General features: G+C 44.5%; 2 protein-coding genes across 4 annotated transcripts in view; one reads left to right on the plus strand and one right to left on the minus strand.

The window, feature by feature from the left end:
• The window catches only part of vasnb (vasorin b), a 438,263-nt gene that overhangs the window by 371,273 nt on the left and 40,865 nt on the right, over positions 1–26,125 (plus strand). Inside the window, exon 1 of one of the 2 annotated variants that reach the window (XM_036941758.2) lies at positions 20,125–20,599. The exons of the other annotated variant lie outside the window; for it this stretch is intronic. The gene's annotated coding sequence lies outside the window, so the exon portion shown is untranslated. Of the gene's footprint in view, positions 1–20,124; positions 20,600–26,125 lie in introns of those variants that run through there. 2 annotated transcript variants of the gene reach the window in all.
• The window catches only part of coro7 (coronin 7), a 270,650-nt gene that overhangs the window by 55,244 nt on the left and 189,281 nt on the right, over positions 1–26,125 (minus strand). Inside the window, exon 1 of one of the 2 annotated variants that reach the window (XM_090197320.1) lies at positions 22,332–22,686. The exons of the other annotated variant lie outside the window; for it this stretch is intronic. The gene's annotated coding sequence lies outside the window, so the exon portion shown is untranslated. Of the gene's footprint in view, positions 1–22,331; positions 22,687–26,125 lie in introns of those variants that run through there. 2 annotated transcript variants of the gene reach the window in all.

A 26,125-nucleotide genomic window follows, 5' to 3' on the forward strand; every position in this document is an offset into this window, starting at 1 on the left:
ATCCTGTTACTCTCTCTCCCTCCCCAATCCATCCCTCTTCCCTACCTCACCCCTGTTAGCCTCGCTCTCCCTCAGTAGAGAACCAACCGTGATGGGAGGGTGATGGAAGGGAGGAAAGGGAGGGAGGGGGGTATGAATAAGGGGGGGGGGGGGGGGAGTTTAAGCAAGAATGAAAATGACCTGCGGGTTGCATAAGTGGGGGGTCAGTAGCAAGAGGTGGAGTGGGGTGGATGAGTGTACAGGGTGGGATTTTTGACTCAGTGGTAACAAGAACTGGTCTGAGGGTTGAATTGGGGGTCGAGGATAGGCCACTGAAGGGAAGAGGGCTTTTATTTGTGAATGACCTCAGCAGTCTGACATGGGCGTCCGTGCAGCACGGCACACTCCAACCTCCATCACATGACCGGATAACTGATAACAGTACTCTACTATCTCTCTCCTCTACTCTCTGGCCTGCTGGCTGGTGGTGTGCTGGGTGGGATCTGTATGCCTCTGATAGGGGCTTTCCTGGACAACTGTGTGTGTGTGTGTGTGTGTGTGTGTGTGTGTGTGTGTGTGTGTGTGTGTGTGTGTGTGTGTGTGAGAGAGAGACATAAGACCGTGAGATGAAAGGTAAAAACACATACAGTACATACAGGTGTTTGAGATTTCAGATGACCCCTTGTGAGGTCTTGCTCTACTTTTATAAGAATAACACCCTTAAAAACATTCCAGCCTTCACATCTTGACAGACGGTATCGTTGCTAAGGGACAGTTAGAAATTAACCTCCCCCTCGTTACAAATATTTTCACATGACCCTCTCCTTGCACTGTAAAATAAATTGCACAACCTCCCCCCTCATAGAATGAATTCTAAATAATGTTTACGACCACAAATACTAACTATAGCGACCCTGTGTTTATTAACGTGGATATGGACTTTGCCACATCAGCATGCTTTTATGGCACAGTTGATGCCACGCAGGACTACGGGCCAAAAGGTTGCAGGTTCACTGATGACCATGGACGAGCTCTCTCTCCCTGCCTGTTTCACTAGGCCTACATTACGATCAAAGCCGGCCTCAGATCAGCTGGGGGGAAATCAGATTTTCTACATTTTGATGCCGTATTTATAATTCTATCAAGTATTTGCAACACATTTTCCACCAACAGGTTTCTGTGCCAATGCACCTCACAACCAATAAACAAAACATACCAACTTCAGCCACTTCAATATCATGGTTTGCGTTTTCAACACCACAATAAATAGACTATGTCAATCGGAACAAACAGAAAATACATCCCTCCCTACCTTGTAAGCCTACTCAATATCGAAGGCTTGGCTCGACAAAAGTTTAATGTCATTAAACTTTTTGTGTTTTGTAACAGATTTCCATTCATCAAATGGCCGCTTCACAGCTTGGATTGATTGATTTTATTTGTCAAAAAAAATACATAGTGCCTTCAGAAAGCATTCATACTAGAGGTCGACCGATTAATCGGATTGGCTGATTAATTAGGGCCGATTTCAAGTTTTCATAACAACCGGAAATCTGTATTTTTGGAGACCAATTTTTTAAATACATTTTTTTAACACCTTTATTGAATCTTTATTTAACTCGGCAAGTCGGTTAAGAACACATTCTTATTTTCAATGACGGCCTAGGAACAGTGAGTTAACTGTCTTGTTCAGGGGCAGAACGACAGATTTTTACCTTGTCAGCTCGGGGGATTCAATCTTGCAACCTTACTCTCTAACCTGATTACATTGCACTCCACAAGGAGCCTGCCTGCTACACAAATGCAGTAAGAAGCCAAGGTAAGTTGCTAGCTAGCATTAAACTTAACCTCTAGCACTTAGCCATCCCGGATCCGGGATCGTGAATACAGACTCAAGCTCATTACCATAACGCAACGTTAACTATTCATGAAAATCGCAAATGAAATGAAATAAATATGCCATCTCTCAAACTTAGCCTTTTGTAAACAACACTGTCATCTCAGATTTTCAAAATATGCTTCTCAACCATAGGAAAACAATAATTTGTGTAACAGTAGCTAGCTAGCGTAGCATTTAGCGTTAGCATTAGCGTTAGCATCCAGCAGGCAACATTTCAACAAAAAACAAGAAAAGCCTTCAAATAAAATAATTTACCTTTGAAGAACTTCGGATGTTTTCAATGAGGAGACTCTCAGTTAGATAGCAAATGCTCAGTTTTTCCAAAAATATTATTTGTGTATTAGAAATAGCTCCACCTACATCGCATTTGGCTACCAAAAAAACCCGAAAATTCAGTCCTCAAAACGCTAAATTTTTTCCAAATTAACTCCATAATATCGACTGAAAACATGGCAAACGTTGTTTAGAATCAATCCTCAAGGTGTTTTTCACATATCTCTTCGATGATATCGTTCGTGGAAGCCTGGTTTCTCCTCTCTATCAAATGGAAAAATACTTGCACCTGGCGTTGCGCACCAATTTCGACGCAGGACACCAGGCGGACACTTGGAAAATGTAGTCTCTTATGGTCAATCTTCCAATGATATGCCTACAAATACGTCACAATGCTGCCGACATCTTGGGGGAACGGCAGAAGGTCTAAGCTTATTCCTGTCGCATTCACAGCCATATAAGGAGACATTAGAAAACAGAGCTTCAGAAATTCTGCTCATTTCCTGTTTGACGTTTCATCTTGGTTTCGCCTGTAGAATGAGTTCTGGGGCACTCACAGACAATATCTTTGCAGATTCTGAAACTTCAGAGTGTTTTCTTTCCAAAACTGTCAATAATATGCATAGTCGAGCATCTTTTCGTGACAAAATATTGTGCTTAAAACGGGAACGTTTTTTATCCAATAATGAAATAGCGCCCCCATAGACTCAACTGGTTTTAATCAATCATAGTCACTAGTTACACATGGTTGATGATATTACTAGTTTATCTAGCGTTTCCTGCGTTGCATATAATCGATGCAGTGCGCATACGCGAAAAAGGACTGCCGTTGCTCCAACGTGTACCTAACCATAAACACCAATGCCTTTCTTAAAATCAATATACAGAAATATATATTTTTAAACCTGCATATTTAGCTAAAAGAAATCCAGGTTAGCAGGCAATATTAACCAGGTGAAATTGTGTCACTTCTCTTGCGTTCATTGCACACAGAGTCAGGGTATATGCAACAGTTTGGGCCGCCTGGCTCATTGCGAACTAATTTGCCAGAATTTTACGTAATTAAGACATACATTGAAGTTTGTTCAATGTAACAGGAATATTTAGACCCATGCCACCCGTTAGATAAAATACGGAATGGTTCCGTCTTGTTTTCGAGATGATAGTTTCCGGATTTGACCATATTAATGAGCTAAGGCTCGTATTTCTGTGTGTTATTATGTTATAATTAAGTCTATGATTTGATAGAGCAGTCTGACTGAGCGGTGGTAGCCACCAGCAGGCTCGTAAGCATTCATTCAAACAGCACTTTAATGCGTTTTGCCAGCAGCTCTGCTGTTTATGACTTCAAGCCTATCAACTCCCGAGATTAGGCTGGTGTAACAATGTGATGTGAAATGGCTAGCTAGTTAGCGGGGTGCGCGCTAATAGCGTTTCAAACGTCACTCGCTCTGAGACTTAGGAGTAGTTGTTCCACTTGCTCTGCATGGGTAACGCTGCTTCGAGGGTGGCTGTTGTTGATGTGTTCCAGGTTCGAGCCCAGGTAGGAGCGAGGAGAGGGACGGAAGCTATACTGTTACACTGGCAATACTAAAGTGCCTATAAGAACATCCAATAGTCAAAGGTATAAGAAATACAAATGGTATAGAGAGAAATAGTCCTATAATTCCTATAATAACTACAATCTAAAACTTCTTACCTGGGAATATTGAAGACTCATGTTAAAAGGAACCACCAGCTTTCATATGTTCTCATGTTCTGAGCAAGGAACTTAAACGTTAGCTTTCTTACATGGCGCATATTGCACTTTTACTTTCTTCTCCAACACTTTGTTTTTGCATTATTTAAACCAAATTGAACAGGTTTCATTATTTATTTGAGGCTAAATTTATTTTATTGATGTATTATATTAAGTTAAAATAAGTGTTCATTCAGTATTGTTGTAATTGTAATTATTACAAATACATTTTAAAAATCGGCAATTAATCGGAATCGGCTTTTTTGTCCTCCAATAATCGGCATCAGCGTTGAAAAATCATAATCGATCGACCTCTAATTCACACTTATTCCACATGTTGTGGTGTTACATTCACACCCCTTTGCTGTGACATTCCAAGTTGAGCTCAGGTGCATCCAATTTCCTTTGATCATCCTTCAGATGTCACTGCATCTTGGAGTCCACCTGTGGTCAAATCAATGATTTAGATAAAAACACACCTGTGTTTATAAGGTCCCACAGCTGACAGCGTATGTCAGAGCAGAGTCACAGTTCAACAGCTCAGACACAAGACGTATGTGGCAGGGACTCCAGACAATCACGGATTACAAAGGGAAAACCAGCCACATCGCGGATGCCGACGTCTTGCTAAACCCCTTCTTCGCCTGCTTTGAGGATAACACAGTGCCACCGACTTGGGCCGCTCCCGAGGACTGTGGGCTCTCGTTATCCGTGGCCAATGTGAGTAAGACATTTAAGCGTGTTAAACCTCGCAAGGCTGCCGGCCATCCCTAGCCGCATCCTCAGAGCATGCGCAGACCAGCTAGCTGGAGTGTTTGTGGACATATTCAATTTCTCCCCATCTCAGTCTGCTGTCCCCACTTGCTTCAAGATGTCCACCATTGTTCCAGTACCCAAGAAAGCTAAGGTAACTGAACTAAATTACTACTAGCACTCACTTCCGTCATCATGAAGTGCTTTGAGAGGCTAGTTAAGGATCATATCACCTCCACCATACCTGACACCCTAGACCCACTTCAATTTGTTTACCACCCCAATATATCCAGAGACGATGCAATCGCACTGCACACTGCCTGATCCCACCTGGACAAGATAAATACCTATGTAAGAATGCTGTTCATTGACTACAGCTCAGCCTTCAACACCATAGTACCCTCCAAGCTCATCATTAAGCTCGGGGCACTGGGTATGAACCCCGCCCTGTGCAACTGGGTCCTGGACTTCCTGACGGGCAGCCCCCAGGTAGTGAAGGTAGGCAACAACACCTCCACTACGCTGATCCTCAATATAATATCCTCAATATACTGTATATCAGCCCCCTCCTGTACTCACTGTTCACCTATGATTGTGTGGCCAGGCACATTTCCAACTCAATCATCAAGTTTGCAGTCGACACAACAGTAGTAGTCCTGATTACCAACAATGATGAGACGGCCTACAGGGAGGAGGTGAGGGCCTTGGCTGAGTGGCGCCAGGAAAATAACCTCTCCCTTAACGTCAACAAAACGAAGGAGCTGATGGTGGACTTCAGGAAACAGCAGAGGGAGCACCCCCCTATCCACATCAACGGGACAGGAAACAGCAGAGGGAGCACCCCCCTATCCACATCAACGGGACAGGAAACAGCAGAGGGAGCACCCCCCTATCCACATCAACGGGACAGGAAACAGCAGAGGGAGCACCCCCCTATCCACATCAACGGGACAGGAAACAGCAGAGGGAGCACCCCCCTATCCACATCAACGGGACAGGAAACAGCAGAGGGAGCACCCCCCTATCCACATCAATGGGCCGCAGTGGAGAAGGTGAAAAGCTTCAAGTTCATCTGCGTACTTATCACTGTCAATCTGAAATGTTCCACCCACACAGACAATGTGGTGAAGAAGGCGCAACAGAGCCTCTTCAACCTCAGGAGGCTGAAGAAATGTTACTTGGCCCCTAAGACCCTCACAAACTTTTACAGATGCACCATTGAGAGCATCCTGTCAGGCTTTTATACCGCCTGGTACGGCAACTGCACCGCCCACAACCGCAAGTCTCTCCAGAGGGTGGTGCGGTCTGCCCAAAGCGTTACCGGGGGCACACTGCCTGCCCTCCAGGACACCACAGCATCCGATGTCACAGGAAGGCCAAAAAGATCATCAAGGACAACAACCACCGGAGGCACGGCCTGTTCACCCTGCTGCCATCCAGAAGGTGTGGTCAGTACAGGTGCATTAAAGCTGGGACTGAGAAACTGAGAAACAGATTTTATCTTAAGGCCATCAGACTGTTAAATAGCCATCACTAGCACCGATCACTTCAATAATGTTTACATAATGTTTTACTCATTTCATATGTATATTCTATATTCTAGTCAATTCCATTCTATTCAGCTATTGCTGTATATATCCTATTCTATCTAACATATTCTACAGATATACTATATATTTTATCCACATACTGTCCACAATGTCAATACATCCTATCACGTGTGTATTTAGTATATCTGAATATTTAGTATATCTGTGGATATAATATTTAGTATATCTGTAGAATATGTTGGATGTAACAGTATGGAGACCCTTGACTTTTTCCACAATTTGTTACATTACAGCCTTATTCTAAAATGCACTTAAATGTTTTTTCCCTTCATCAATCTACCCCAATAATTACAAAGCAAAAACAGTCCCGTGGTGTTTATACTTGCGTACTATTGTTTGTACAGATGAACGTGGTACCTTCAGGCGTTTGGAAATTGCTCCCAAGGATGAACCAGACTTGTGGAGGTCTACAATTTTTTTTCTGTGGTCTTGGCTGATTTATTTTGATTTTCCAATGATGTCAAGCAAAGAGGCACTGAGTTTGAAGGGAGGCCTTGTAATACATCCACAGGTACACCTCCAATTGACTCAAATTATGTCAAGTCGCCTATCAAAAGCTTCTAAAGCCATGACATCATTTTCTGGAATTTTCCAAGCTGTTTAAAGGCACAGTCAACTTAGCGTATGTAAACTGCTGACCCACTGGAATTGTGATACAGTGAAATAATAGACTTGAAGATTGCTGTTCACCGCCACTCCCCATCCATCTTAACAGAGCTTGAGCAAATCTGCAAGGAAGAATGGGAGAAAAGCCCCAAATCCAGATGTACAAAGCTGATACAGACACAGTGCCAAAGGTGCTTCTACAGAGTATTGACTCAGGGGGGTGAAGAGTTATGGAAATTACATATTTTTGTATTTCATTTTCATTTAATGTGCAATGTCCAAAAACAGTGATTTTTGTTGTGGTTTTAATCCATTTTGAATTCAGGTAACACAACAAAATGTGGAATAAGTCATGAGGTATGAATACTTTCTAAAGTGACTGGAATTGCACAATAAAGTTGGGGACGTATTTCCATTGTGGTCCCTACTGTGTATGTAAATACATATACAATTACAGAGACACATTACAGAGATACAGACACAAAATGGTTCTACTGTTCACACATTAGCCAGCTTCTGACATTCTTTTAAAAAGTGGTTATGGATGGTTTGGCTTTGAGTTACTGTGGTAGTTTGTTCCACTCAACAGCGCCGGTATATAGACATTTGTTCTTACCAGACAGACTCTTATATTTAAAACAGTGAATGTTAGAGTCTCAGGCTATGGTCTTACACTCGTGGACATCTTTAATGATGAAACAGTTGGATAGGTACCTGGGGGCTGAGTACGTGATAATTCTCTGGACCAGAACTAGTTTTTCCACTGATAACTAGCCTAGCTGCTTTACAGGCCCGACCTCCAGATGAGTATGAGGGAGGAGGTTCAATACAATTCTTACAAGCTTGTTTGGCTGGAGGCTTATTGCTGACATGTTTGGGGCTGCTGGTGAACCATGAAGTCAGGCATAATCAAAGTGACACTGGACTAGTGCCACAGTGTTTCTGGTGTCTATAACTAGGTTTCCATCCAACTGGTGAAAGATTTTAATGTGAATATTTTTTAAATCTGCATTAAAGCAACATGTGCATTTTCCCATCAGAGTTGTGTTTTCATCAAATGAACTGGTTGCAGATAAAAGTCTGTAAAAACGTAATGCACATAAAAATACCTTGGGGTTAAATCCCCATGTACCCAATAAAGAAGGCAAGTTAAATGGGTTTCCATGGCATTTTCAACTAGGCCTACTGTTGGTTTTGAGTAGATCTAGTGAATGTGCCCACTCTGGTGTTGACGTGTACTCTAGCCAACAGCTCACAGACACAGTACAGGTACAGCCTACTACATGATGACATCATTATGGACAAAAGTGCAACTTTTGCAACATCCAAATCATGTCACCAGAATAAGACCCTCAATATTTATTGACAGGAGCATCAAACTATCCACCTACCACTATCAGTATGAATGGTGGTTAGAAGACAGGATACACTGTGGTATAGTAAACGTTAGCACATGGAAAAAGCGTAATGCATGAGGGGAGAAGGACATAGGATGGAATAGATATAGTATAGTACAACCTGCAGAGTAAACCAGGAAATACACACTACCCGCCCCTGTGCCCAATAAAAAACACAACGCTCCCCAAAGCAAAAAATATCTCAGAGAGGATGCCAAACATCACGCAGCGCAAAGTGAACATACTCTCTGTGTATGAGTGTGTGCATATATTAAACATGTCTGAGGTACTGAGATCCATCTGACACCAATTACCCCCCTTATTAAACCACAGGCATTCTGCTTAATACCTGACATACCATACCACACACACACATACAATGAGAGAGACTGGAGAGAGAGGGAGAGAGAGACAGAGGGAGAGAGAAACAGAGGGAGAGAGACAGAGGGAGAGGGAGAGACAGAGGGAGAGAGAGGTAGAGAGCAACAGAGGGAGAGAGCAACAGAGGGAGAGAGAAACAGAGGGAGAGAGCAACAGAGGGAGAGAGCAACAGAGGGAGAGAGAAACAGAGGGAGAGAGAAACAGAGGGAGAGAGACAGAGGGAGCGAGAGACAGAGAGGAAAGAGCAACATGAGACCTATCTTTCACCTCAGTCAGTAATTCATGCTGTGCATGTATGCTCCTTGTGCATCATGGGAAATGTCCACTTCTGGCTGACCTTGAGTGACCCCTAGTGGCCCCCACCCCTCCTCTTCCCTCTGTTTTTATCGGTGCCAGAGTGATAAAGAAAATCCCTCCGTTACAGACAGAGAGGAGAGATAGCCAGCTCTCACTGCTGCTCGGACTGTGTGCTTCCGTAACTAATGCCTAGACTTCAGCTCAGTGGGTCTCAGGCATAGACATGCAAATCACCTCAGATACACTAAGGCTGGGCTTCTGACTGGGTCCTCTTCTTTTATATAGTGACTCTAAAAAAAACAACCGTCTTTGGGTCTTTGAAAAGTGCTATATAAATCCCACATTATTGTGCAAGAGTCCCTGGTTCAAATCCAGGCAGCATCACATCCAACCGTGATTGGGAATCCCATAGGGTGACGCACAATTGGCTCAGCATTGTCCGGGTTTGGCCGGGGTATTTGTCATTGTAAATAAGAATTTGTTCTTAACTGACTTGCCAGGTTAAATAAAATAAAAAATTAAAAAATGTCATCACTGAAATCATTCTGAATGACTTGAGTTCTCATGGGGTTTGTACCACAACAACCAATAGAGAGTAGTGTGTTTGTCCCACTCAGAAGCGGGCTTCAGCTCAGCTGTGGCGTTTCTCTCATAAACAAGGGCTGCATGGAGTCAACAGACTAGTAAACCTCTGAGTGCACTCATGCTTAACCTCTTTCTCTTTTCTCACTTTCTCTCGCTTCTCTCTCTCTCTCCCCCTCTCTCTCTCTCTCTCTCCCTCTCTCTCTCTCCCTCTCTCCCTCCCTCTCTCTCTCTCTCTCCCTCCCTCTCTCTCTCTCCCTCCCTCGCTCTCTCCTCTATTTGCTCCCTTCATCTTTAACACAAACAAGGTGCCAAAACAACCATTCTTCCTAAATGTTCATTGTTTCAATGCAAATATTTCAGAGGTCTGAATCTGGGCCTATTTTTTTTTGCTCATTTACACAAATCTTGAGGCGCAGCACACATATCTCCCCGTCACTGTGACCGTAGCGCTGCACTCAGCAGTGGCTGGAACGGAAAATGGCCGATACTTTATCTAGAGTTTATCAGAACCAACATTACAGAAATTAGGAATCTCTCTTGCACACTAGCTCACATAGAAGAGGACCTGACAATCACAAGCCCTAATGGTGTATCCCAGAACATCTATTTCCCTTCTTACAACAACATATTAAGATAAGGCAACAAAGAGGAAGACCAGGAGACAACATATTTGGAGAAGTTCTCTCTTGGACTCCAAGGTTAGGTTCAATAACCTCCTCCATAGTGAACCCATGACAGATGAATGGTGAGAAAGGGCAAAAGGAGATGGCCAGGCGGAACAACCAGACCTTTCCACTCTTACTGGCCTAGTTCCCACTCTCAGAGGGTCATCGGGCCCTGGCCACCTCTCAATTAACACATATAAAACCCGAAACCAGCCTTAAATAAACAGCCACTTATATAACACCAAACAAACATATCATCAACGCATATAAAACCTTAAACTAAACTTCCAAAAACATCCACTTATGCTAAATATATAACACTATACAAACCCACCATTAACACATAAAACCCTAAATAAACCTATGTGATTGTATAACATTATACAATCCCATAGAGAAGCGTGGGTTCTGGTCCTGCTAGGTTTCCACAGGAGAGAGACAGCTTTATCACTGTGCAAGTGGGATTTAATAGGCCAGTGTCAACCACCACAACAGGTGGGAAGAGTCAATATTGGACGCCAATGTTTAGAGTCACACAGGCCTTTATCTGATGCTTTATTTTCACACCAATGGCCAGTACTTCCTACTTCTGCTTTAATCACCTCAGCTGCTATCCTGGCACATATTTACCCTATCATTTTTTGTATAAAATACCATACAAATCATTTGATATAACTTTATTGTTCCCCGTGTCCTCCTTCATGGTGACTGCTTTAACTCACCTCAGCTTCCACCCCAGGAACCACATATATATTTTTTTCAATTCAATATGATTCAATTTATCTTTATTGTCCACTATGGTATTTTGCTCCTTTAACTCGATTGCGATTTTTACAGTTCAGAAACCCAGGAACCATATTTTTTTCAAGTAAATTCAACACGGTACAGTTGAACTGAATACAACTTTATTGTCCCCTATAGGGCACCCTACTTATTGCTTCCCAAACTACTACTGTATTAATCCTATCTATCACTTTCAGTGTTCCCAAAAAATCCCCCCAGAGAACCCTCTCCTTCTCTCTCTCCCCTTCCCTCCCTCTCCCCTTCTCTCTCCATTTCCTTCTCTCCCTCCCTCTCCTTTTCTCCTCTGTACATCCCTCTCCTCTCTCCTTCCCTCCCCCTCCTACTACCCCCTCTCTCTCTCCCCATCTCCTCTCCCTCCCTCCATGTGACTTCCCAGAGTGCCAAGGACCAGGTCTCTCCCACTCTCCTCTCGGCAGCTTCCCACGGACACATAGCGGCTACTGGGCTGGAGGAGGACTGTGGGAAGGCAGGGAGCCAAGGGCTTTCTGGGGACGAATAGTCACGTCTGTCAAGAACCCACACACAAACATATGTGCATGGACAAAATGTGCGCACACACGCAAACTCCCGAGCACACGTGCAGATGCTCTGTGTGGGTGCTCGCGAGTGCAACCCTCTGCATCAATCGATTCTAAAATATATTTGATGCTGTTCATAGTCACGTCATAGAGCTAAGTCTCAGTTTAAGGTAAAGATTGGGGGTGGGGTAATCTGATCAGAGATCTGCGGTTAGGGACAATATCTACCTCGAGAGACAGGGAAGAATGAGAAGGGGTTTTACAGTGTTGAGTCTATCAGAAAATAATCATGTTGCTTGTTCCCAGGCTGTCCCTATGGGAGGGGGGAGAGGGTTCCCAGAACCACCCCCACTCAACCTCATTCATTATTCTATTACTCTCTATCTATCTATCTCTATGTGTGTGTGTGTGTCCTTCTCTCTCTCTCTATGTGTGTGTGTGTGTGTCCTTCTCTCTCCCTCTCTCTGTGTGTGTGTATCCGTCTCTCTCTCTCTCTGTGTGTATGTGTGTGAGTGTCTCTCTCTCATTCAGGAGCCAGGGAGAATCAAGTCTTCCTCTGTTGAGGCCCAGGTGGAAACACCATTATGTGAGCAGGTTCTATAAATAGCGACTCAGGGAGTCCAGTGAGAGACTGGTGCAGAGCAGACTCTGGACTAGTAACTCTGTCCACCACTAACATGACGTCATGTATGTAACACTGTCCACCACTAACATGACGTCATGTATGTAACACTGTCCACCACTAACATGATGTCATGTATGTAACACTGTCCACCACTAACATGATGTCATGTATGTAACACTGTCCACCACTAACATGATGTCATGTATGTAACACTGTCCACCACTAACATGACGTCATGTATGTAACACTGTCCACCACTAACATGACATCATGTATGTAACACTGTCCACCACTAACATGATGTCATGTATGTAACACTGTCCACCACTAACATGACCATTAACATGATGTCATGTATGTAACACTGTCCACCACTAACATGACGTCATGTATGTAACACTGTCCACCACTAACATGACATCATGTATGTAACACTGTCCACCACTAACATGACATCATGTATGTAACACTGTCCATCACTAACATGATGTCATGTATTTAACACTGTCCACCACTAACATGACCACTAACATGATGTCATGTATGTAACACTGTCCACCACTAACATGATGTCATGTATGTAACACTGTCCACCACTAACATGATGTCATGTATGTAACACTGTCCACCACTAACATGATGTCATGTATGTAACACTGTCCACCACTAACATGATGTCATGTATGTAACACTGTCCACCACTAACATGATGTCATGTATGTAACACTGTCCACCACTAACATGATGTCATGTATGTAACACTGTCCACCACTAACATGACGTCATGTATGTAACACTGTCCACCACTAACATGACATCATGTATGTAACACTGTCCACCACTAACATGATGTCATGTATGTAACACTGTCCACCACTAACATGACCATTAACATGATGTCATGTATGTAACACTGTCCACCACTAACATGACGTCATGTATGTAACACTGTCCACCACTAACATGACATCATGTATGTAACACTGTCCACCACTAACATGACATCATGTATGTAACACTGTCCATCACTAACATGATGTCATGTATTTAACACTGTCCACCACTAACATGACCACTAACATGATGTCATGTATGTAACACTGTCCACCACTAACATGATGTCATGTATGTAACACTGTCCACCACTAACATGATGTCATGTATGTAACACTGTCCACCACTAACATGATGTCATGTATGTAACACTGTCCACCACTAACATGATGTCATGTATGTAACACTGTCCACCACTAACATGATGTCATGTATGTAACACTGTCCACCACTAACATGATGTCATGTATTTAACACTGTCCACCACTAACATGACCACTAACATGATGTAATGTATGTAACACTGTCCACCACTAACATGACGTCATGTATGTAACACTGTCCACCACTAACATGATGTCATGTATGTAACACTGTCCACCACTAACATGACCACTAACATGATGTAATGTATGTAACACTGTCCACCACTAACATGATGTCATGTATGTAACACTGTCCACCACTAACATGATGTCATGTATGTAACACTGTCCACCACTAACATGATGTCATGTATGTAACACTGTCCACCACTATCATGACGTCCTGTTCAGTATGGAGTTACAGGGATGTCATGTATGTAACACTGTCCATCACTAACATGACGTCATGTATGTAACACTGTCCACCACTAACATGACGTCATGTATGTAACACTGTCCACCACTAACATGACCATTAACATGATGTCATGTATGTAACACTGTCCACCACTAACATGACGTCATGTATGTAACACTGTCCACCACTAACATGATGTCATGTATGTAACACTGTCCACCACTAACATGACCACTAACATGATGTCATGTATGTAACACTGTCCACCACTAACATGACATCATGTATGTAACACTGTTCACCATTAACATGACATCATGTATGTCAGAATAGAATGAGGGCAGGTGAGAAGGTCTACAATGTAGAAGAAGAAAGAGGAAGGAGAAAGAGGGAGAGAAAGAGAGAGTACAGAAGACTGAGAAATGGGGAGAGAAAGAGAGAGTACAGAAGACTGAGAAAGAGGGAGAGAAAGAGAAAGAGAGAGTACAGAAGACTGAGAAAGAGGGAGAGAAAGAGAGAGAACAGAAGACTGAGAAAGAGGGAGAGAAAGAGAAAGAGAGAGTACAGAAGACTGAGAAAGAGGGAGAGAAAGAGAGAGAACAGAAGACTGAGAAAGAGGGAGAGAAAGAGAGAGTACAGAAGACTGAGAAAGAGGGAGAGAAATAGAAAGAGAGAGTACAGAAGACTGAGAAATAGGGAGAGAAAGAGAGAGTACAGAAGACTGAGAAAGAGGGAGAGAAAGAGAAAGAGAGAGTACAGAAGACTGAGAACGAGGGAGAGAAAGAGAGAGAACAGAAGACTGAGAACGAGGGAGAGAAAGAGAGAGAACAGAAGACTGAGAAAGAGGGAGAGAAAGAGAGAGAACAGAAGACTGAGAAAGAGGGAGAGAAAGAGAGAGTACAGAAGACTGAGAAAGAGGGAGAGAAAGAGAGAACAGAAGACTGAGAAAGAGGGAGAGAAAGAGAGAGTACAGAAGACTGAGAAAGAGGGAGAGAAAGAGAGAGTACAGAAGACTGAGAAAGAGGGAGAGAAATAGAAAGAGAGAGTACAGAAGACTGAGAAATAGGGAGAGAAAGAGAGAGTACAGAAGACTGAGAAAGAGGGAGAGAAAGAGAAAGAGAGAGTACAGAAGACTGAGAAAGAGGGAGAGAAAGAGAAAGAACAGAAGACTGAGAAAGAGGGAGAGAAAGAGAGAGAACAGAAGACTGAGAAAGAGGGAGAGAAAGAGAGAGAACAGAAGACTGAGAAAGAGGGAGAGAAAGAGAGAGTACAGAAGACTGAGAAAGAGGGAGAGAAAGAGAGAGTACAGAGACTGAGAAAGAGGGAGAGAAAGAGAGAGTACAGAAGACTGAGAAAGAGGGAGAGAAAGAGAGAGTACAGAAGACTGAGAAAGAGGGAGAGAAAGAGAGAACAGAAGACTGAGAAAGAGGGAGAGAAAGAGAGAGTACAGAAGACTGAGAAAGAGGGAGAGAAATAGAAAGAGAGAGTACAGAAGATTGAGAAAGAGGGAGAGAAATTGAACGAGAGAGTACAGAAGACTGAGAAAGAGGGAGAGAAATAGAAAGAGAGAGTACAGAAGACTGAGAAAGAGGGAGAGAAATAGAAAGAGAGTACAGAAGACTGAGAAAGAGGGAGAGAAATAGAGAGTACAGAAGACTGAGAAAGACGGAGAGAAAGAGAGAGTACAGAAGACTGAGAAAGAGGGAGAGAAATAGAAAGAGAGAGTACAGAAGACTGAGAAAGAGGGAGAGAAATAGAAAGAGAGAGTACAGAAGACTGAGAAAGAGGGAGAGAAATAGAAAGAGAGAGTACAGAAGACTGAGAAAGAGGGAGAGAAAGAGAGAGAACAGAAGACTGAGAAAGAGGGAGAGAAAGAGAGAGTACAGAAGACTGAGAAAGAGGGAGAGAAATAGAAAGAGGGAGTACAGAAGACTGAGAAAGAGGGAGAGAAATAGAAAGAGAGAGTACAGAAGACTGAGAAAGAGGGAGAGAAAGAGAGAGTACAGAGACTGAGAAAGAGGGAGAGAAAGAGAGAGTACAGAAGACTGAGAAAGAGGGAGAGAAAGAGAGAGTACAGAAGACTGAGAAAGAGGGAGAGAAAGAGAGAACAGAAGACTGAGAAAGAGGGAGAGAAAGAGAGAGTACAGAAGACTGAGAAAGAGGGAGAGAAATTGAACGAGAGAGTACAGAAGACTGAGAAAGAGGGAGAGAAATAGAAAGAGAGAGTACAGAAGACTGAGAAAGAGGGAGAGAAATAGAAAGAGAGAGTACAGAAGACTGAGAAAGAGGGAGAGAAATAGAGAGTACAGAAGACTGAGAAAGACGGAGAGAAAGATAGAGTACAGAAGACTGAGAAAGAGGGAGAGAAATAGAAAGAGAGAGTACAGAAGACTGAGAAAGAGGGAGAGAAATAGAAAGAGAGAGTACAGAAGACTGAGAAAGAGGGAGAGAAATAGAAAGAGAGAGTACAGAAGACTGAGAAAGAGGGAGAGAAATAGAAAGAGAGAGTACAGAAGACTGAGAAAGAGGGAGAGAAAGAGAGAGAACAGAAGACTGAGAAAGAGGGAGAGAAAGAGAGAGTACAGAAGACTGAGAAAGAGGGAGAGAAATAGAAAGAGGGAGTACAGAAGACTGAGAAAGAGGGAGAGAAATAGAAAGAGAGAGTACAGAAGACTGAGAAAGAGAAGGAGTTCAGAATCAGAGAGGAAGAACAGAGGAAAAGTCAGAGAAGAAACCATAAAAACTCAACAAATAATGATAATAATACAAGATATCAGAAAAGGGGGAATGAAAGAGTAGATGGAAAGAAAAAGCAGAAAATAAGAGAAAGGGGGAACAAACAAAAAAGAGAAAAACAGCTGAGCAGCGAAATGGTAAAAAAAGCTCAATAATTGGAGAGAAAGAAGAGAGAGAAAAGAGAGAGAAAAGCATGGAAAGGAAGAGAAAGGGGTAATAAGGAGGAGACTGCTGTGTGGATAAGTAGTACTTCAGTTTGGAGCCTTTGGCTGGCAGGGTCAGGGCTCTTGGACCAACCCCAACCAGCTCACTGTTGTACTGGTTCCCCTGGGCAACACTACAGTGGTCCGGATTCCGTGTCGCCATCTTTAACTGGGCCATAATGATTAGGGAGCTGAACGTGCTGACGGCACCGGGCTCATGTTATTACAGCAACCCTGATTTACACTACACCACCACCACTCATAATGCATATGGTCCAGACCTTTCAACATCACTGCATGTGTAGCTCACCATAGTCCACTGTCTACATCTACATGGGCTGTGTGCTAAAGGAGGGACAAAAAAGTTGCAATCATTTTCTATTGTATTCTTTCCTATTTAATGGGTGATGGGGAGGAGGACAACGCTTCCATGTAAGGGACTGAAAAACAAAGGAAAAGAAATGTCCCTTGTGATCTCATGCCTTCTGGGAGTTAAGTCATCCAATTAGATTCTACTGATGATGACTGGAGGTAAACAGAACAGAGCAGGGGTAGTCTGGGTGGTGTGTATGCGTGTATGTCTGTGTGTGTATGCCTGTGTTTGTGTGTGTGTACCCCCACAGTGTTAATCTAAAGCTGTCGTCGGAGAGAGTGAAAGCAGGCTGACGCCATTGGAGGTGAACGGTGTGTGTGTGTGTGTGTGTGTGTGTGTGTGTGAGTTCCTGGGCTCTGGAGACTGTGGTCCTACCTCTGCTTCTAAGACACACAGCACTGATGACTATGATAAATAACTACCAGTATGAGTTTAGCACAGTCATCAGTTCAACTCCGGGTTGGTTCTGTTGGCATACTCTACTGTGGAAGAAAGGGGGGGGGGGAGAGAAGAGTGGGGTGGAGATATGGGTGGGGGATGGAGATATGGAGATATGGGTTGGGGGGGGGTGGAGATATGGGTGGGGGGGTGGAGATATGGGTGGGAGTGGAGATATGGGTGAGGGGGGGATGGAGATATGGGTGAGGGGGGGATGGAGATATGGGTGGGGGGGTGGAGATATGGGTAAGGGGGGGGGGTGGAGATATGGGTGAGGGGGGGGGTGGAGATATGGGTGGGGGGGGGTGGAGATATGGGTGGGGGGGTGGAGATATGGGTGGGGGGGTGGAGATATGGGTGGGGGGATGGAGATATGGGTGGGGGGGATGGAGATATGGGTGACGGGGGGTGGAGATATGGGTGAGGGGGGGGTGGAGATATGAGGGGGGGATGGAGATATGGGTGAGGGGGGGATGGAGATATGGGTGAGGGGGGATGGAGATATGGGTGAGGGGGGGATGGAGATATGGGTGAGGGGGGGATGGAGAAATGGGTGAGGGGGGGGGGTGGAGATATGGGTGAGGGGGGGATGGAGATATGGGTGGGGGGATGGAGATATGGGTGGGGGGGTGGAGATATGGGTGGGGGGGTGGAGATATGGGTGGGGGGATGGAGATATGGGTGAGGGGGGGATGGAGATATGGGTGGGGGGGTGGAGATATGGGTGGGGGGATGGAGATATGGGTGAGGGGGGGATGGAGATATGGGTGAGGGGGGATGGAGATATGGGTGAGGGGGGATGGAGATATGGGTGAGGGGGGGATGGAGATATGGGTGAGGGGGGGATGGAGATATGGGTGGGGGAAGAAGGGAGGCAGGGAAACCTTTATTTAACTAGGCAAGTCAGATAAGAACAAATTCTTATTTACAATGACAGCCTACCCAGGCCCAACCTGGACGACACTGGGCCAATTGTGCACCGCCCTATGGGACTCCCAATCACGCCCGGTTGTGATACAGCCTGGAACCAGGGTGTCTGTAGTGACGCCTCTAGCACTGAGATGCAGTGCCTTAGACCGCTGCGCCACTCTGGAGTACAAGAGGGAGAGAGAGAGAAACACACAGTAGATGGAGGAAGAGGCACTGCTGGGTGATTTGTATGTGTGAATCTCTGTAGTTGTGATAAACTGCTAGAGAGGATTCAGGATTGATGTTCTTTGAAAACATAATGGACTATATGGGACTAGTACATCTGGGCCTGGAGAACATGCAAGTCGTTTGTCTATTCCTGCAATTTACAGTCATTTGTTACAGGTGTATGTTACAGTGTGTGTGTGTGTGTGTGTGTGTGTGTGTGTGTGTGTGTGTGTGTGTGTGTGTGTGTGTGTAATATGGATCATAACTGTGGGTAAACTATGGAAGAAGAACGAGCCACAGTGGCATAAATGAGGAATGACAGTAACAGTTTTGAAAAACAGCTGTAAATAAAGCAGGGTTCAGCCATTCTGAAGTGTCCCTTATTCCACACAGAATAGGGTCAAAACATGTCCAGAGACACACTTGCACCGGCCCAGGAGCCAAAGCCCTGTGGTGTGTTTGTTGAATCTTGCTCTTGCAGGGGCCGGACCCAGCCAAGGTACACCTACAGAGCCGGGGGGAGTGACGCCACCCACAAATATACAGGGGGAGTGTTGACCTCAGACCAATTACTTTCACAGTCGTGTGTCAACAAGCATAGTGGTAGAATGCCCTATGGCTGCACTGCTATGGATGACCAAATCGAGTCGTTAACACATCAGAAAAGAAAGCTCTGTGTAAAGTAGTTGGATTCATTTGATTTTTTTTTAGTTATCCTGTATAGACCTAGACTGAGAGTCCTATAGATATACAAATATGATATAAGGAATTAGACTACTTATAACAAACAATGTGTTGATATGAATAGATCATTTTAGATCACTTCTGTCCTGTTCTAATCTATATTATGGACAATTCTGAGACATAGTATGTTTCTAAAAGTATCTATATCTGAGTATGTGACATGGTTACACCATTACCGATAGATATCCCATTACTTCACCTCGTTGGAAACCGATTCTAAGACACTTTAAAATAGGCTGCCAGCTGCCGACGGGCTGTAAGGCTACTCAGCAGTAGGAAGTATTCAATGCCTTCCAATCTCCCAGTTAAACGGTGCAACAACATTAATGAATTAAGACACCATGCGTGCCAATGAGAGATTTGACAATTGACACGTGCTTTTCTCAAATGCCAAGTGATTGACAGTCAAAATACAAGGCTGTTCGCTTTTCCATTTCATACATCAAGCCCATATGAACAAGTATCCAAGAATAACAAATATAGGCTGATAGGCTAAACATGTTAAGAAATAAAAATAGGCCTAAATGTAGGCAATGGACACATTATAGGCTCCAATCTTATAAATGTTGAAACTGGTTCACTGTAGTCTGAGTACAAACCATTCCATACTCAAAATGTGCTGTAAAGAATATGAACACAGAACTGCACAAAATAAGTTTGCAAGTAAATACTTCTCATAAGCGTGTTATTGAAACAGGTCCTGCTGGTTTACAGTGTGAAACTAAAAGAAACATGTAGACATTTGTTTTGTTGCGTTGCCCCAACTGTATCTGTCAAGGAGGAGCGCGCAGCATATGAGCGCTGCTTTCCAGGCCCCTGCAGCAGACAGTAGTGTGGAGTTTTGAGCGCTCTGGGTCGCGTTCTAGCTCGCCTCGAGTCGCCCCTCCCATTCTCGTTAAAACTCTCCGTTCCATTCGCCAATAAAGCGCTTTTGTCTTGGGGTCGGGAAGCTTATGGGCTCTCGCCGGACACTTGAAGCGCATTCCTCGACGTGGAGCTTTCAACCACTCGCTAGACACCGGTGGCTGAAGAGTTTTCATGTATTTTAATAACTTTATGCTGTTGCACAGTTTCGGGGACTTTTGACAGAGTGCACCACGGACGACTGAAGGATTTCCAGCTGTTTACTTGTTCTACGTGGGTCCTCTTGGATAAAAATATTATGTAGCACACATTTCTGAGTACGCCGCAACTCAAACTTTACGCAGGGAACAGAACCGGTAAGTTTTTTCCACGAACAGAATGGTTTTACGAATAAACTGTAACGTTTATATAGTTTATATATGCAAAGTTGTGTGACACAGATTGGTCAGTGCAGTTTGGAAAACAAGCCCTATAGCTGAGAAAAATGTCGGGTTATGACTTTGGATAAAGCTTGTGTTTACCAACTCTGCATGAATAACTTAGGTAATTTATTGAAAAGCAATAACATCATTAAATAGAAAATTATTTATTTATTATTATTATTTTTCTTCATAAAGAGACATTCGTTTTTAAGAAACATATATGCTAACTAGTACACACCACCCTTCTACAGACTCCACACTCCCACCCCTGTTATGTTATGCTGTTTTAACGTTCTATGACAGGAGTTGGCTAGAGGTGAAATGTTCACCCATTCCAGACACCTTCTCACTGCACTGAATGAGAACCCTACAAGACCTACAACCTGCTGTAAACAACAGGTTGTCAGCTTCGAATTTGTACCATGCAAACCGAGGATCATTTAAGCAGAAACATTCAAAATCACTTAAAAACATTCAATAATTTACACGTAATTTACAAATATTATAAAATCACTCATATAGCCAAAAGAGCGATAACAAATCAGTATAGGAAAGTCAAACGCCGGAGCATTTCTCTAATCTGTGCGTAACAACAGCTGGAAACACTTCAATCGTAACTTTATCACTAACTAGTAGGCTGCTTAAGTGTTTGACCACAGGACGCTGTGCTGGGCAGAGCTGGCGTCTAGACCGCGCCGGTCCTTTTCTTACCACCGGGAGAAGCTGTTTTCGACGTGCGGCTGGTGCTGGGGACCGGCCCAGATCAGAACACACACGGCATAGGTTATAGGATAGGGACGTTCAACAAACAACTGGTTTCAAAATACAAAAACTAAGCGTCTAATTTGCTCTGTTCGCTACGAGTTCAAAGGTAGGCTAATGGTATAGGCTGGTCTAGTTCTGGAGGCAAATATGTTTGGTCACACCGGGTAAAACGAGATGAACTGTTATTATCCATGGGCTTGCTGTGAATTTGCAGCTCAACAGCCAGCAAGGACCTCACATTGATTTGGAGAACCTGCAGTCCCATGACAAAATAACCAATAATTTCAATTAAAAGATCAAGTGTTCGAACCAGTTGCCAGTTTTGGTTCCGTATTAGCGCAATTTAATTCGACTGTGTTTATTTCAACATGATGGTTATTGCTGCGCAGCACTACAAATAGTATCTACCTCCCCACCTGTAGGGTAGGTACTCAGTTATTAACGTTTCCATTAGCACCTGGAACATCTGGAAAACACTTGTTCTGCTTTCAAACAGCTATTGATCTTCAGTCTAATGATTCATGTGCGTCGGAGTTTGCTAAAGGCATCAGTAAAATCATGCGAGTTGCCTTTCAACTTAAAACTACTCAGACACTGAATAACGTCGGAGAAAACTCTAGGAAAACAGTTGTTAAAACGTTTCCAATTTAGGGGAATTATATAAATAAATCACCAACAGCTATCTCCTCATTGCTACAAGCCTACATCCCATGCGTAACAGATATATGCATTGATACTTTACTCAAATCTATAGGCTATATGTCACAATTCCTCCCAATAACAAACTACATGGATATAAACCAGAGGCTATCAAAAAGCATGTGATAAATCATGAAAAGGCCTATTATTTGTGTCAACAAACTTTAATTAACAGTGATCATAATAAACGTATCCAGCCCACCTTTCCCAAACAACATCCAGATGACCGCCACACTGTTCATGTTATCTCGCCAAGTCGAACCGCTACATCTCATACGCCATCTTTGCGTCTTCGCCACTGAGGCCAATTTTCCAAACATTTGAATATTGAGGTACGTAGCAACAGTCTTATTTCTGAGCGAGATCCATCTGCCGGCTCAGCGCGCCCGCACACAGGCACGGAAAATCGCTTAATCTTTCACTGCGGGCCCAACAAATGGCGGGGTAAACTACTCCAATAGCCCTTTGTGCGAGGATCTTCTTCACGGGGGACTATTTCCGCCCTATGTGTTTTGAAAGGAGAGATGACGCTGTCATTACACAGTCAAGTACCGTATGTAGCCTATAGCTGCAGACCTCTCACCCAGGCTACATATTAGCCAGACAGACTGACGTTGGCTTGAACAGAAGTGTGGCTATTGGTATGTGTATGTGCTATACAGTAGACAATGAATGTTTCATTTTGACTACCAAGGGCCATATATACAAAACGTTGTCCCTGCCATGTATAGGTCATGAGAAGACAGGGGGAAGTGTGTCACTATAATGACAGACCGTAACAGAGACACAGTTCAGACTGGACCCCTATGGTCATGAGAAGACAGGGGGAAGTGTCTCACTATAATGACAGACACAGTAACAGAGACACAGTTCAGACTGGACCACTATGGTCATGAGAAGACAGGGGAAAGTGTGTCACTATAATGACAGACACAGTAACAGAGACACAGTTCAGACTGGACCCCTATGGTCATGAGAAGACAGGGGAAAGTGTGTCACTATAATGACAGACACAGTAACAGAGACACAGTTCAGACTGGACCCCTATGGTCATGAGAAGACAGGGGGAAGTGTCTCACTATAATGACAGACACAGTAACAGAGACACAGTTCAGACTGGACCCCTATGTGGTCTGTCTCCTTTCTATCTGTGTTTCGTGGGTACCACAGGTGGCTGGTGGCACCTTATTTGGGGAGGACGGGCTCATAGTAATGGCTGCAATGGAATAAATTGAATGGTATCAAATACATGGTTTCCATACCATTTCCATTCACCACTCCACTTAATTCCAGACATCATTACGAGCCGTCCTCCCCTCAACAGCCTCCTGTGGTAGGTACTATCTCCTCTGCTGTGTGTCTCAGTATTTGAGCACTGACTACTTGGTACAAGAGAAGACCCTGTCACTTCTCAGTGCTGAGAGAGAGGCTTTCTGGACGGGACAGAGACGGTGGCGGGGAGATGGTAGGAATTATCAGGCGATGAACAGTGGATGAGAAAGAAAAGTAGAGTGAGAAAGAGAGAGAGAGGGAGAGAGAGAGAGAGAGAGAGGGGGAGAGAGAGGGAGAGAGAGAGAGATAGAGAAAGGGGGGGGGGGGAGAGGGGGGAGGGGGAGAGAGGGGGGAGGGAGGGGGGAGGGAGAGAGGGAGAGAGAGATAGAAATAGAGAGGGAGAGAGAAATAAATAGAGAGGGAGAGAGAGAGGAGAGAGAGAGATAGAGAGAGAAAGAGAGGGAGATATATATATATATATATATATATATATATATATATATATATATATATATATATATAGAGAGAGAGAGATAGAGAGAGATAGGGGGGGAGGGGGAGAGAGAGAGGGAGAGAGAGAGGGAGGGAGAGAGAGAGAGGTGGAGAGAGAGAGAGGGGGGAGAGAGAGGGGGGGAGGGGGAGAGAGAGAGAGGGGGAGGGAGGGGGAGAGAGGGGGAGAGAGAGAGGGTGAGAGAGAGAGAGGGAGGGAGAGAGAGAGAGAGAGAGAGAGAGGGGGAGAGAGAGCGAGAGAAATATAAGGGATGAGAAAACATTCCTTTGTCTAGTATAGTGTGATACTTGACTGAGATGACAGAGACGATGGAATCACTGAGATTGTTTAACCTCAACACTGCCAAGACCCTAGATTTAGACTAGGAGCACGTGTGTATAGATGTGTGTGTGGGTCTAAGTTTATGTCCGTGTGTCTGTGTGTTGAGGGTATTAACGTAAAACACACACACTGACCGGGTGGATAACCCAGTGGCCCTGGGACCCCTCTTGTGACTGGCTGCTCGTGGAGGTGAGGCCTGGTCAGGGGCACTCTGGGGGGGCTCGGCTATTTAACACCATTAAAATAATTAAACACATGTCTCCTGTCAGAGAGAGAGGCTGGCCCCCTCTTCTCCTGCTCACACACACACACACTGTACATAATCATGCAGGCACGCACGCACGCAAACAAGCACCCACCCACCCACCCACCGACCGACCCACAGACAGGTAGCCACACACACATTACCCCTGGAGGGACAGACAGGTAGTCACACACATTACCCCTGGAGGGACAGACAGGTAGTCACACACACATTACCCCTGGAGGGACAGACAGGTAGTCACACACATTACCCCTGGAGGGACAGACAGGTAGTCACACACACATTACCCCTGGAGGGACAGACAGGTAGTCACACACACATTACCCCTGGAGGGACAGACAGGTAGTCACACACACATTACCCCTGGAGGGACAGACAGGTAGTCACACACACATTACCCCTGGAGGGACAGACAGGTAGTCACACACACATTACCCCTGGAGGGACAGACAGGTAGTCACACACATTACCCCTGGAGGGACAGAGGTAGTCACACACATTACCCCTGGAGGGACAGACAGGTAGTCACACACATTACCCCTGGAGGGACAGACAGGTAGTAACACACATTACCCCTGGAGGGACAGACAGGTAGTAACACACATTACCCCTGGAGGGACAGACAGGTAGTAACACACATTACCCCTGGAGGGACAGACAGGTAGTCACACACATTACCCCTGGAGGGACAGACAGGTAGTCACACACATTACCCCTGGAGGGACAGACAGGTAGTCACACACATTACCCCTGGAGAGACAGACAGGTAGTCACACACATTACCCCTGGAGGGACAGACAGGTAGTCACACACACATTACCCCTGGAGGGACAGACCGACAGCCACTCTTGGTATTTGTTTCAGACATGTGACCAGGGTTTAATCTCTGCTTCAGGGTAATTGGAAAACTGCCATTCATCTATTTAGAAGAAGTGTGCATATAGGAGACTGTGATGACAAGTCAGAATAACAACCCACCAGCATTTTCCTGCTGTACTGTCCAAACTCTCACACACACACACACCTACCTAGGACCAGGCAACTGCTCTGCTCCTCTGGTCTCTAAGAGCAAAGGAATTTCATATTACACAGTGTTCTCCAGCCAGTAGCCCCCCTTTTATACCCAATTAGGAGTGGTCGTCTGAGGCCCTCCACCCTTTACAACCAGGGATTAGGGTGGAGGGCCTTCCACCCTCTGCAACAACGGATTAGGGTGTTAAAAGTCAGGTGGCGAGGCGAGGAGGCCTGGGGAGAGGGGGAGAGGGGGGAGAGGATGGGAGCAGGGCAGTCACACAGCAGGCAGGGAGTTGGAGCTGGCAAGGCATAAGAAACCTGTGTGTGTTTTGTGTGTGTGCCTATGTGTGTTTTGTATTAGCGAAAGCATGTGAAAGCAAGCGTGCATCCCAATTAGCAAGGGGGTGTGTGTCGGAGTGCATGTGTTACAATCAGCATGTTTGGAGTGTGTTTGTGCCTACACACACATTTGGTTGTGTGTGTGTGTGTGTTTATTTGGATCTTAGCTACAGTCACAGTGTCACAATGAGTTCAATGTAGGCCTCAATCCCACCACCAGAATCAGGTGTTCCACAATACACAGGGCGAGCCACTGTTGACGTCCCAGAGTTAG

Source organism: Oncorhynchus mykiss, chromosome 13 (assembly GCF_057628025.1).
Source record: "Oncorhynchus mykiss isolate SJ-2025 chromosome 13, ASM5762802v1, whole genome shotgun sequence".
In the NCBI taxonomy this organism is placed as follows: domain Eukaryota; kingdom Metazoa; phylum Chordata; class Actinopteri; order Salmoniformes; family Salmonidae; genus Oncorhynchus; species Oncorhynchus mykiss.